Below are 14,856 nucleotides of genomic sequence, written 5' to 3'. Positions count from 1 at the left end.
AGTGTGATTATTTCATTATTTATGAATTCTGTACCGTTGTCTGTGACTAAAATTTCTGGTAGTCCAAATTTTGCTATCCAGTGTTCATAAAGTGTTGTATACGCATAATAAGCGTTACAATGTGGTACTGGGTTAAGTGCTACATAGTGTGTAAATGCGTCAACAATTACCATAATGTAGGAATTTCCTTCTGATGAGGGTGAAATTGGGCCTTTAGTATCAAATGAGATACGGTGATTAAAGTACAAGCTTTGTCCTTTAAAATCTTGTTTTTGTGCTATTTGTTTTTGATTTGGGTAAGGTTTATTTAGTTGACATACTATACAATCATTGCATAGTACTTTTATCCAAATTGGTGCATTTGGGAAGTAAAAATTTTGTATAAAGTTTGAATATGTCTTTTCTGATCCAGAATGTCCTTTAATATTTTGTGTATGTGAGATATTAAAAGCTATGAGAATCATACTTAAAGGAAGACAGGGGACTGTAGATTCGTTTAAGTTATACTCTAAAAGGTCTGTAGTTTCATTAATTGTTGTGTTATTAAATTTGCGAAAATATCGGAGGAGTGTCTTGTTGCCTAGGATGGTTGAATCTGCTTTGATAGGTTTAGTTTTATATTTATGCCATGATTTTAGTTGTCGAATTATTGGGTCAAGATTTTGGTATTGTTTTAGTGTTGAAATTGTAATTGTTTCTGTTGGAGGGAGAAAAATGTTTTCAATTTCGAATTTAGATAAAGGTATTGTATCTAATGGGTCATGAAGGTCAAAAACTTGATTTATTGTGTATTTTGAATCGTTTGTTTGTGGTCCTGATAATTTTACTTTATCAGTTAAATTTTCTTTTTCAATTAGTGGAAAATGATCTTTTTTGGTTTGGTGTTGTTTTGTTCGTTTTTGTTGGGTGTTATTTTTTATCCATTGAGAATATGGGATTGGTTTGAAAGTTGATGTTCCAAGTAGATCAACTTCATAATGATTATTTTGACAATCTAAATAAAGTGGGAAATGTTGTAAACTATTTATTTGTGATTGTTCAATATCAGTTTTTACTGCATATTTGCATTCCAATCGGGGTGATGTTTCGTTTTCAGCAAGGTAGAATTTTATGTTTTTGGGTATTTCAACTGTTGTTTTTCGTGTAAGTAATTCAGGTGGTGTATTTCGACTTAAGGTGTCTGGTAATGCAAGATTTTTTCCTGCAGTCCAAACTATATGTAAGTTTGGAAATTTCATTAGAATTAGTTGAAATCTGTAAACTCGGTGGTTTGGGTTAGATTTCTGTGTAAAGAGAAAGATGATTGGTTTATGGTCTGTGAATAAAACTGTGGGATGTTTTGATCCAAGTATCAGAAATTCATATTCTGTCAGTGTATATATTATGGCTGTACATTATCTCATTAGAGTTGAGAGTCGTAGCTCTGCTTGAGTGAATAATTGGGAATTTGCTGATATCAGGTTCATTTTATTTGTACCATTATGTGATTGTAATAGTGCTGCGCCGATGCCAAAGTTCGAAGCATCGCACATTGCATAAAATGGTTGATCCGGGTCGGGGATTGTGTTTGAAATTTGTTCAGTTAAAAGTTTCTTTATTTCTTCGAATCGTGCTTGATGTTCTGTATTCCATTCAAAATTATTTTGTTGTCTAAGGATGTTATAAAATGGTCGTAGATATAATTGCATTTTATAAACATATTTACTTACAAAGTTTAGCATTCCAAGAAATTCTTGGATTTTCTTTTTATTTGTTGGTGGTTGAAGTTTTTGAATAGCGTCAATGCGTGATTTCAGTGATTGAGTGATTGTTTTTCTTTCTATATTATGTCCTAAGAATTTAACTCTTGTCAAAAAGAAGTGTGATTTATCGGGGGCGGCCTTCAGATTTTCGTTCTGAAGTATTTGGTGATATTTTTCCAAAACGTTGAACATCTCGTCTTTTGTTTGTGATTGCATAAAAACATCGTCTAGATAGGTGATTGCGTTTTTCTTGAGTATTAGTGGTCTGAAATTTTTGCTCATAAAAGCTGAAAATGCTGCTGGTCCTATGGATATTCCATAGAATAAGCGGTTGAATTCATATTGTTGGTTTCCGATAACAAATTGTGTTAAACGTCGTGATTGTTCATCTAGTGGCATTTGATTGTATGCACTATTCATATCGGCGGTTGTAAAGTATTTGCCGTTTATTTTTGTTTAAATAACTTGTATTGGTTCAATGGGCCAATTACATTTTGACTCATCTATGAGTGAATTGAGGTATCTAGCATCGAGAACGATTTTTAATGATTCTCCTTTAGCTAGAATTATAACGGGGTTGATAAATGTGTTGCCTTTTGGTTGTTCTTCTTTGTTAACTGGTGAGATAATGTTGTACTGTTCTAAAATATCGAGTAATCTGTTTACTTTATCATGTAAGTGAATTGGTACTTTACTTGCTCTCTGTTTTTTGAAAACTGCGTCTGGTTTTAACGGCAGATGTAGTGATGAACTGATTTTGCCAACATCGAATTTTGATGTTGCATAGACTGATGAATATTTAATTAGCTGTTTGGCTAACTTTTCGAATTCGTCTTGTGTTATTTGTGAATGTTGGAAATTAAACATTGTTTAAAATTTCTGTTGGTCCTCTGTGTAGTTACTTATGTTGAATGTAGGTTTGAAATATGGAGTTTTTGTGAAATAATCCGTATTTCTGTTTTCGTGACTTATTATATTATTTATAGATAATTCTTCATTAAGAATTGTAGATTGGCAAATATCTAATAATTGGAGTATATTATTTACGCGATAGGCTTTTTCGTGTATTTGTGATATTGTAGCGTTGGTTTCGCAGTATCCTAAAAGTCCTAAAGGTAATGTTACTTGGTAAGGTGTGTTGTTATAGACATGTAAGGAAATGATATCTGAATTCGAATTTTTCAAATATTTTATTGAAGAGATTGTGATTTTGAAAAATTTATGAATAGGTTTGAATTCAAAATCTGACATATAAAATTTTTGTTTGTTTTGTTCCTTATCATATTGGTGAACTTGTTTAATTGAAAAATTATAGATGTTTACTGATAGTGGTTTCAAGTGTTTTCTTTGTTGGTTAAATATCGGGTAAAATTTTGAAAAGAATGGTGGTTGTTTATTTAATCTTTGAAAAAATGTTAAAGATGTTTCTTTTGTTTTTGTATACTTATCTTTGATTAATATTCTACTATTTAGTATGTTAATTGTTGGTATATACTTCGAAATAAATGGTATTCCAATGATATTATATTTAATATCAGTGATATGGAATATTTGTTTAAATGGCTTATTTAGAATTTTGCTTTGCTCCATTGTTCTGGTGGGGAGGAGAAATAATTGGATTTTTCCGTAGTTTATCAATGTTGATCCCTGTGCTGTTGCTAGCTTACTGGAGGTTTCAAGAGGTGTTAGCTTTGGGTGTAAAGTTTTTATTTCATTCCATGTGGGAATGTTTATTATGTTTGATTCTGCTCCTGAATCAATTAAAAAATCGATTTCAAGGTCTGGTGGTTGAAATTCTTTGTTTCTTGGGCTTTCTAACAGAAATGGTATTGTCCAAATTTTTTCTTTGGGTTGTTCTTTTTGTATATTTTGATAGATGTGGTTTGTGTTCAAGCATTTTGTTTTGACATTTTTATTAGTTTGATTTGTAGTATTAATTGCATTCGTTTCCTGCGTCGTTGGTGTGGAATTTATGGGTGTAGTGTAATAATTTTGAAGAAATTCTGATTGATTTTCATATATGTGTGATGAAAAAGGTTGTTCATATATGACAGATTCATAGTCATTTTCGACTTTTATCATGTTGATAGAAAGAGTGTTTTCTGTGTCGCTTTCTGAATCTGATGATGTACAGTTTATTTGATTGAGTTGTAACGTATCAGTTACTGTGTCATCAATACCTGGAGGGTCTGATGTTGTTTCTGGGTTAGACTGTACTTGATTGATTTGTCTTTGATGTTTAGGTGTACTACTTCTGTGACGATTATTAGAGTTATTATAGTGATTATTATTCCGATGTGGTGATTGGGAATAATTTCTATAACGATTATTATAACTTGAATGTCGGTTTTGTGAATTATTTCGCGATCTATTTTGATAATTGTTGTCTGGTCTGTTATATGAGTTATTTTTTGATCGGTTATTTTGATAATATTGATTTCGATTGTTCGAATAACTTCTATTTCGATTATTGGAATAGTTTCTAGATCTATTATATGATGAGTTTCGTGATTGATTGTTTTGGTAGTATCTATTTCTTGATTGGGAATTAGATCTAGAAGCAAACTGTGTTGTGTTTGAATTAGATCTGGAGTAGTTATTTCTACTATTTGGTCTATTGTAGTGATTTTGTGACGAATTTTGTGTGTTTCTTCGTTCTGGCGATCTTCCTCTATAACTTGAGTTATATGGGGATTGATTTCTTGTATAGCTTGTATTGTTCGGAAGGGGTTTTCCGGAACTATTGTTGCTATATACATTTTTGTTTGGTAGATTTTGATCTTTCTTCATATATTGATAAAATGACTTATTTGGTTCTTTGTATTTTTGAGGTTTATTTTGACTATCTTGCTGTTTTTGTCTACATTCGGAAATACTATGTCCGTATCGTCGGCAATAATCACACCATTTTTTGAAAGATGGTTTGCCTTTAAAGTTTGGGTTCTTTTCATAAATATTGAGTATTTCAGTGATTTTTTCAACGAGATCTGTGTCTGATTCCTGTATATTATTAATATTAGTGGAAGTTGTTTCAATTCTGTTAACATATTGTAATTTCAGATTTTCCGTTTCTTCTAGTTTCATTGTGATTTCTGCTTGTTCTAATTTGTCTACTAGTTTTCGAAAATCTAAATCGGGTTCTCGAATTGAGGAAGGATGGGATGCTCTCTTTTTTATTGCTATTTTCCTTAATTGTGGTGTTAAGGTCATCATTAAGATTTCTGTCATTTTTGTGTTTTTATAGTCGTGTGTATTTAGTGAATATGCTTTTCGAACTAGTGTTTCGATTCTTACTGCTAATTGCTTGATGGTTTCGTTTGGTAATCTGCGAATTTCATTACATAAAACTCTTTGTTGTTGTTTGTTTCTTTCGGAGTCAAACATTTTTGAAAATTCCTGTGTAAACCTTTTCCAGTTTGATTTTATTTCTAGAGGTAGTACTGAAAACCATTTTTGGGCTGCGCCATCTAAAGTTGTTTGTATCAACGCTGTGCGTCGATGTATCCAGTTTTGATGTAGTGGCGTATTAATTGGTTCAGGTCCGATGTTTAAAATCAAGTTTGCTGTTACTGCATTTAAATAATCTTCTACAGAGTATTCAGGGTCTGTTCCTGTGAAAACCATTAAAGGTTTGTTTGATGTTATTGATGATCCACCCATAAGGCATGGATTCATTGTCATTTGTAATGATTCTGCTGCATTTGGCATTTGAGAAAAATGTGAAAGTTGGTTTCTTGTTATTTCATGTTGTTGGAGATAATATGGGAGTGGTATTTCATTTTGCATTTGTGTTGGTTGATACGAGTGTGCAATCATTGGATTTTGTTGTTGAATTGGTTGAAAAGATTGTGTATTAATTGGATTTTGCTGTTGAATTGGTTGTTGATGTTGTGCATTTATCGGTTGTGGAGAAAAATTCCTATGATTTGTACGTGTTTTCTGTATTCCTTGTCCACGATATTCTTGAGTATATGGTGCAAATATATCTGGTTGTAAGAAATCATCATCTGAGGATAAATAATCCATCTGATAAGATGTTTGTTTTTTATTTTTATTTTGTTGAAAAAATGGGTAATTTTCACTGTGATCCTGTGGAGGATTTGTTTGGAAATTTATTGAATTAGGTTGGGCCATTGGGTTATTCCAGTTTCGAGATCTTGTATACTGGTGAAAATTTTTTCGTGGTTGGTTATTTGTTTTTGATGGATGTGTATAATTATAATTATGGTCTGCAAAGTTGTTTCTAGTGAATGTTTTGCGTGTTTTTGATGGTATTGTCATGGGTCTGTATGTTTGGTAATCCATATGTGAATATTTTGGAGCAACCGAAGGTTTAACGGTTGATTGTAAGGTTACCTGTGTTTGTGAAGGATTTGTATTTCTTGGTGTTGTCAAATTTGGGCGTATTGGTGAAATACTTTGTTGTGTAGTTGTTGTGTATACAATTTCTTCATTTATGAAGTGTGATGGTGTCTGGATATCTTGTTGAGTAAGATTCCTAGTTCCATTGAGGTTTTCGTTGTGTATGACTGTAGAGTTTAAACTATTATTTTGTGTATCGGGCAAAAATGTATTATAGTTTAATGGTGTTGCATCAATGGTTAAGGGTATTACTCTTACATAATCTCTTATGTAAGATATTGTACTTATTGCTTGACTTGAGATTGATTGTGGGAAGCTTATAAATGCGGGATGAGACCATTCGGGGTCCCAAACATAATCTGATTGTTCTGTGATAGCGGTATCATCGTTCGAATTTTGGGGTCTAAAAATTTTTCTTGCTTGTGCAATTAAATCAATATTGTGTGTGAAATAATCTATTATGAACCATGCCAAAATTTTTTGTAGATCGTGTTTTGTATGCTGTGAAACTTCGTCTTTTGTGAAATTTTCTTTAATAATGTTTAAATAACTAGAGAGTAATGTGATTTCATGTCGTACTCTTAAATGTTTAGATGTTTCTGTCGGTGAGACATTTGTTATTGGGATTTCGTTTTCTAGTATCGAAATATAACTATATATTATTGCGAAAACTTCATTGGTGAAAATGGAGTTTGCTCTTTGTGAGTTATGATATTGGATGCTTTTTATATATTCTGAAAAAACTTTTGAAAATTCTAAATCAAGATCGTCTGTTTGAATTGTATATTTCCTATGATTGTGATTTGGTGAGGTGAATTCTATGGAGTAGATTCCATACTGTTGTGTTATGTTACATATATCTTTTAGGTAGTGGTCTATGATTTGTCTTTTGATTTTTACATCTGGGAACTCTGTTTTACATGGACTGATTCCGGGTTCAAATAAATTTAAAAGTAAATTTTTACAAAATATGTGTTGTCCTCTATCAGTAGTTGCATCTACTATAAAAGGGAAGATTTCATCATCATCTGGAGTTTCGTCACCTGGGGTGTGCGTTGAGCTCATTTTTTCGTTCGATGACTGTTAATATGTAATTATTAATGTGTAGAATTGGTTGATTCCAATTGTATAAATGTACAGGTTTGTGTTTATACTGCTTTTTTATTCTTCTTTTTCCTCTTTGTGATGAATTTGAAGTTGTTTCTGAGTCAGAGAAATATAATTGATCATGAATTGGGCAATTTTTATCTATTGATTCTTTTAGTTTGTAAAGTTCGTCTAAACTGTTGGTTTCTGATTCTGAAAATGCGTTTCGATTTTTTGAAAATCTTTTTCGTGTTATTTGTCTTTGTTTCGTTATTATTTTTCTCTTTAGTGTTTGTCGTTTTGTTCGAATGTATCCAACTGTTTGTGTATGAGGTGTGATTACAAGGTCGTATTTTTTGTTATCTATTTCACAATTGTGTAATACGATTGTTTGTTTATTTCCTAAGTTTTTAAATGACATAAGGTTTAAGATGACGGATGCCAAAGGGTGTTAAGTGAATTCTAATTGCTTAAACTGTTAGTCCTTACGATTTTTTGGTGAGCTTAACCTGGGTCTATTTGTTCAGGGTTGGAGAGAAAAGTATATCTATTCCGGAGAATGGTTTTTACTTCCTCGTGGCTAGTATAAGTTAAGGTGTTAACTTACTTAATCTTACTTAGGGGTAGTGATTGTGTTCAAGGGTTGGAGAATAGTAAATCGATCCACAAGGTTCAGGTATAATTAGAACGCGAGTAGTTCGTTAGATACTATTTTAAACTTACTAAGTCTAAGATTTATCCTGGGTCTGGTAAGAGGGGGGGTTAAGTGAAGGATGAATAACCGAAGTTCTTCACTGTTTATCCTAATTTGAATGATTAGTTTTGTTTAAAAATTTCTATTAGTCTTAGGTCTTTAGAAAGGGTTGGATAGTGAATCGACGTTTGAGGTCGTTAGACACTAATTAAGTGGGTGGGGGAGAACAAAGTTGTTCTGTTTGATCCAAGGATAAGCCTTGATGATCAAGTTTGAAATTTAATTAAGTAGAAAATGATTTAAGATCCAAGGATAAGCCTTGATGATCTGATTTTAAAATTAAGTGAATTTAAGTTTTAATAAGATTTAAATTTGTGTAAAGGAAAGATTTAGTGTTTTATGATATTAGTGAGTTCATGATTGCTGTTATGTTTTAGGTGATGAAGCTGGAACAACAGGATGATTTATGATTACTAACCATTTTTTGTCATGGAACTAATTTTTATTTTTATTTTCCAATAAATATTTTTCAAACATGTTTTGTATATTACTGCAGAGTTTTGGGAAAACGATCTGAGATCTTTTTATCAATCGTTATTGTATATTATTAATTTTGTTTAGCGCCTGAAATGATTTTGAAGATTAACTTCAAGGTTTTATGTTTGTAAATGGAAATCTAAATTCATTGCGAGTAGTATTCGAAATATAAAAGTTTGTTCTGGCTTTTGCCGAACTATCATATAACTATATGGCAAGTTTCTACTTTGTCGTATGTCGTCTCTGGTTCGAGGTCTTCTTCCAATTCCGGGTAGTTCTGTTATGGTTCGGAATATTGGCTCTGATCTATTGAGTCGTAGAGACATTTCGATTAAATTATTGTCGTATAACATTTTGTAAATGTTTTTGTCTAATTTCTGATCTATTTTGGTGAATTCTAATCTATTAAGGTCTTGTTCGAGACTTATGGTCGCACCAGATGAGTTAGGACCGAAGTGTATAACTCATAGAGTAATTTCGGATAGGGTACACCGTCTGCTCGTCACGCTATCCTATTTTCGGCCGGATAGATTCGTGCAACTTCTTAGTCTAATACCGATCCTAATCTTACTCTTATACTATCTAGTCTCAGGTTGTTTAACTAGTCTCTGCTAGGCTCAATAGATCTAGGGTATACTGGTTTATTGCGGCTGCTGAAGTACTCGGGAGAGTTCAACTAATTTCTAAGTTAAATTCAAATCTCTTTGGTGCTGAAATTACAAGTAACTTCAGCACTTACAAATAAGTGGGTTGTTAGTTAGATGGATCATGATTGGTTAATATTAAATACTTTACATTGGTAAAACATTTAATTTATCCAATCATAAAATATAGTTTAGATCAGGTTCCAATTTGCTTGGTCTTTAAGTATCCAGGCCGATCTGTCAAAACGATTCGATTATTTTCTTCGATTAAGGTTTCTCAGTTCTGTTTTGAAGTCTTTTGGTGTAAAAAGAATAGAAAGCAAAACTATATTCGGGTTATTTTTTTGAGAACAGTTTCTAGATTCTCCAGATTTAATATTGTTGGTAATTTTTCTGAAAAAAGATCTCCTTACTGAAAATTCATCTTTTGGTATGTTATTAATAAGTTAAGGTATGTTATAACTTAAGGCAACTCTTTCGTTAACTATATATATCTCCAAAGAAATTTGTAACCATATCTGATTTAACTAGCAAACTTATGGCGAAAAGACGCAAGTGTACATAGAAAGTTGAGTTGATAAACTTTTGACGGTGAAATCTATACAGATGACACCGAAATCTAAATTGTCGTAACTGTATCTATATTTTTAACAAACTCGTTGGCGTAATTGGACTTCCTTTTCAGTGTAAACTGCCTGCTTAGTTATTCAAACCGGGTGATGATCCTTCGCTTCAACTACCTATTTGCAGCAAATTTGATAAAAAGGAGTTTCATTTTGTTATTCATAACTCAATGTACAAACACTTAAATTGGCAAATAATCTATTTAAGGGGTATTGATTGAGTTGAAACATTCGTGGAATGACGACATGAAACTCTTATATCACAGAAGGCTGCAGATGGTTTATCGATGCTCAAGATCAACACCAGCGTTGAATTACTAAGCAGGCAGTTTACAGTGAGAGCTATGTTCGAATAGGTCAATTAACACGTTAAAAAGTTGAATGGTCAAAGCTATTTACAAAACAAAGGTCAATCATAGAAGTCAGTCAGTCTGTTCATTTAACATCATCATCATCATCATCATTGCTGGATTATACACCCTTTTTGGTACTCAAAGGTGTTTGTTTTGTCTGTCTCCTTAGTACGTGGCCGATGTGTAATAATGAGATCTGAATAAATGTGTCTTCATTGATTTTCTGAATAACTGAAAGTCCGTTTCTTCTCGCATTTTCTGGGGCAGTGAATTCCAAAGTTTTGCTCCACAATAGCTGAAAGATCTTCTACCTAAACTTGAATTAACTCTGGGTACTACCAATTTTGGACCATCACGCAAGCTATAGCTATTTTGTTTTAATTTTAGTATGTCTCTTAAAAATGCTGGACATAAATAGTTTCGGTTTAGTACTTTGAAAACAATGCACAGTAATTTGAACTCAATTCGCTTCGAGACTGGTAACCAATGTAGATCATGTAGATAAGGGCTGGTTGGTGTTCCTTTCTTGAGTTGGAATACAAATCGTCCAGCTGAATTTTGTATTTTCTGCAGTTTCATCAAAAGGTAATTGGGTAAACCAAAATATGGGCTATTGCAATAGTCAAGGCGGCTAAGTATAAGGGATTGACAGAGTAAATGTCGGGTCTCAAAAGAAAGGAAAGCTTTTATGCTAAAAAGTTTCCGCAGAATGTAATAGGCCGAGCTACAAACAGAATTGATTTGTCGTTGTAAGTTAAATTTGGAATCAAAAATAAAACCAAGCACTGTAAGTGTGTCTTCTGATTTGACAATTTCATTATTAACACGTATGTTTATTTCTCTTGCAACCTTCCTGTCAACAAACAGAACTTCTGTTTTATCAGAATTTATTTTCAAATTATTCATTTCAAACCATTTGGTAATTTTGACTAGACTTGCATTCAGATGATCAACTGAACTATTTAAATCTGCGGCTGATAAGTAAATTAAACCATCATCCGCATAAATTTGATAATTCAAATCAAGAGATAAAAAGAGAGACCGTAGAGGTAAAAGGTAAATGCTAAAAAATAGAGGACCTAATATGGATCCTTGGGGAACTCCATTTTTCACAGATTCAGTCGAAGATAACCAGCTACTAATTTTAACTGCCTGGTAGCGACCACATAAATAAGACTTACAAAGTTCAAGAGCTGCTCCTTCAAGTCCAGTGTAATTTTCCAGACGGCGTAATAAAATATCATGAGAGACCGTGTCAAAGGCAGCACTTAAGTCAAGAGCCACTAAGATTACGGGGCATTTGCTTGAAAGCTTGTTAAGAATGTCATTACTGGTGTTCAAAAGTGCTAATTCAGTGCTATATCCTTTACGATACGCTGATTGATAAGGATCGAGAATATCAAGCTTGTTTAAAAGATGCAGCAATTGAATCGAGATTACTCTCTCAAAAATTTTGGATGAAAAAGATAATTGGGTAACAGGTCTATAAGAAGACAACAGATTTCTATCAAGTGTTGCTTTCTTCAGAAAAGGACTTATAATGCCTAACTTGAAAACATTTGGGAAATGTCCTTTCTGTAAACAATTGTTCAGTATGCCAGTAAAAGTTGGCACCCAGCTTTTTTGAATTTTCTTCATAATCTCAGTTGGCATAGAATCGCAGGGGCTGGTAGCATTGGACATGGATGCAATTGCTTTATAAATATCATCACAAGTAACTTTATTGAACGAACTAAATTTCACTTTGTCTCTGGCTAATGTTTCATTTGAGTCACGGTAATAAAAGTTATGAGGTTTCAATGAAGCAATGACGCTCTCAATTTTCTCAATAAAGAAAGTATTAAATTTATCTGCCAGATCTGATAAAGAACAATTATTGGGTAGCACTGATCTCGTATCAATTCCTAAAACTTCATTGAAAGAACTGTATGAGCTCTTTGGTTGTGATTTGATACGATTTACTTCCCTATTGTAGTAATCAAACTGTTTCTCTTTAAATAACTTGCGACAATCCAGATTGGCATTCTTCAGAGTCAATCTATTTTCCAGTGAAGGAACTTTATTGAAGATTCGTTCAAACTTACGGCGCTTTTGCTTCATCGTTTGCAAGTCATGGTCAAAAAATTTGCAGTTACGTTTTCTAAAAAGCCGAAATTTAGTTGGGTTAATATCAATTGTAACTTCAGCTACTATGTCAGAGAAATCCTTCATGGCTGTGTTGTTTTCTTCGAAACTGATTTGATTGATCAGTAAGTTACTTTCTATTTCTCCAGCTATTTCTATAAGATCAATATTGTCCCATTTTCTGTAAGGTTTTAAATTTCGTTCTGCCATTGAAACACTTATTGGTAGTAGAAAAGATATAACATGATGGTCAGAAACTTCGAAAGGGATCACGTTTAATTGCGATATTTTTATTTCATCTGTAATAGCTACTAAGTCTAAAATATTTCCAGAGCAATGTGTTGGTTCGTTTATAATTTGTTTCAGACCAAACTCTTGAAAGACATCTTGGAGGAGTAAATAACGATTGTCTTTATTATTAAAGAAGTGTACGCTGAAATCACCCAATATCACACATAAATCATAATCAGTGCAAAATTCGTAAATCATGTTGTATAATTGTTCTTTAAAAATCAAAAAATCTCCACATGGAGGCCTATAGCAGATGATGAATAATATACGACAGGTCGGAAAGGATATTTCGAGAACTTTTAGCTCTATCTCTGCTTGATTCAGCGATGATAACTGGTTGACTTTGAAGTCGCATCTACAAATCAATGCTATTCCACCTCCATTAGAGTAATTTCTTGGCTGGCTAAAAGTGTCATAAATTTCCAAATTAGAACAACACTGACGTAGTAAATAATTTTCATTGCTATCATGTTTCAGCCACGTTTCCGTAAGAAAAAATAAATCAAAATCATTTGATAGAAGTATTGAAGCAATATCTGATGTTTTATTTCTGACCGAGCGCGCATTCAATAAGCTAATGGAAATTGAAGTCTTCAAAGCTTTTGATAGTCAAGGCTTGTTTGATAGAGACTTCAACCATGTCTTAGCATTATCGCGTAAGAAAAATCTTTTGACCACAACATTTTTCGGCCAGAAAGCAGAATTTTCGGTTTTTTCACAACAATCTCCGGAGAAAACGCAGTGAAAACTTCTGAAAGAGCCGTTTTCTATTGAAACTTCCCTGATATGTTGCAGTGGCGCATCTTCTTCATTACACCATTTAATAACATCATCTGCGGTATAATCTTTGCTAATACGACCAACATAAATGTGTCTTCTAGGTGGTGGTTTTGATACCCCTAAAAATGTTTGTGAGTCAGACGTTCCAATAATTGCCGCTGGCTTTTTTTCGGGCGTTTCCACTCGGGTTCGCTTTTTTCGACTAGAACTGTTCGACGATACACTGTCATTTCTGAGATGCATGCCTTTGATAAACGAAAAATCAGGCTTCTGAATTGTGATCTGGTCATCATAATTTACATGTGTTTGTGCATTACCAGCAGCAACTTGGCTGTAATTACGGGATTCTCTTCCCGCGTTAGTTTTCATATAATGGATTTCTTTATCCATCCTATTAACTTTGTCGCTGAGTTTCATCACATTAGCTAGTTTCTTTTCCATTTCATTAAAGCAAGATAAAAGGGTACTTAGCTTCGTGAGAGGCCCACAACTTGTACAAGACCATGCTATGTTCCCTGTGATCATTCCACTGCCGGGTACAAGACCAAGACATTCCACATGTGCCCGTCTATTGCAAAGAACACAAGATAACCACGGTGATGCGTCGCCTGAGTCATCACACACGCTGCACTGATCATTACTGGGGATTGGGTTTTGGCAGTTTCTCCAATCTTCCATCATTTGAATTTTTGAATTTCACGAGATTTCTGATGTAAATATTGCTTACAACACCATGCCTCGCTGGCTCATCCCTGAAACTATTTAATAAGTTTATCACAACAGTTAACCTGTGAGTTTTCTAAACGTTTGCTGAGCACACATTGTCATCCTAAATTTTTCCAAGCAAAAACTAATCGCTTCGGTTTTCTTGAAAAGGGAATGATAATCGAAAGGTCACTAAAATGTTCAAAAGTTTTATTTGTTTTGAAAGTCAAAAAACTGCAAAATAAAACAAATCGCTCGTCAAGTTTTTTTTTAAATTTTAGCAGAAAAAATGTTAAGCGCAAACAAAAAAGTTCTTGCTTTTGCCTCTTTAAATGTTTTTTTTTCCATAATCATTCACCCACAGTGGTTCCAATCCAATTAATCAGAATTTAGGTTTTCACCCCTGTTTAATGATTTTTATATCCTTATATGGTTGTGAAAACTTGTACAATTGTCTTAAGGTTTTTGAAGTAACTCACATTTGATTTTGAGGAAACTCTAACCGCAGCAAAATTGAATTTTCCAACTTATTTGAGCCTTTGTAACCTCCTTACCTTGCTGTATGTGACTGTCCAGAGGTTTCAAGTAATTGGTTTTTGCAAAATTTAATAACTGACAATGAAACTTTTTACAATGTCCAGAGACCGTCCAGAGACTTTTTGATTGAGTTTTGTTGTTGGCTGATTGCTCTGTAATTTGTACAATTGGTAATTCCCGAGAACTTGATCGAGAGAAGAAAGACTTTTTTACAAGCGCAAAGCGTTAGATTGTCCGCAATTACGAAATTTAAATCCATTCAACTTCCTTCGAACAACATTTTTTTAAAAAAAATGTTTGCATAGTTCATAACTGTTTTTTTTGTCAGACAAAAAAGGGCAAACAAAAAATAATGGCCTCACTGTCAAATCTATTTAG

General features: G+C 33.1%; 1 protein-coding gene across 1 annotated transcript in view; it reads right to left on the bottom strand.

Moving 5' to 3' along the window:
• The window catches only part of LOC134857202 (dual specificity mitogen-activated protein kinase kinase 1-like), a 321,712-nt gene extending 307,694 nt beyond the window's left edge, over positions 1-14,018 (bottom strand). Inside the window, exon 1 of the mRNA XM_063873579.1 lies at positions 13,997-14,018. The gene's annotated coding sequence lies outside the window, so the exon portion shown is untranslated. The remainder of the gene's footprint in view (positions 1-13,996) is intronic.
• Positions 14,019-14,856: the final 838 nt, after the last annotated feature.

Source organism: Symsagittifera roscoffensis, chromosome 1 (genome assembly GCF_963678635.1).
Source record: "Symsagittifera roscoffensis chromosome 1, txSymRosc1.1, whole genome shotgun sequence".
NCBI classification, from domain to species: Eukaryota; Metazoa; Xenacoelomorpha; order Acoela; family Convolutidae; genus Symsagittifera; species Symsagittifera roscoffensis.
This window is presented reverse-complemented; position numbering and strand designations above follow the sequence as displayed.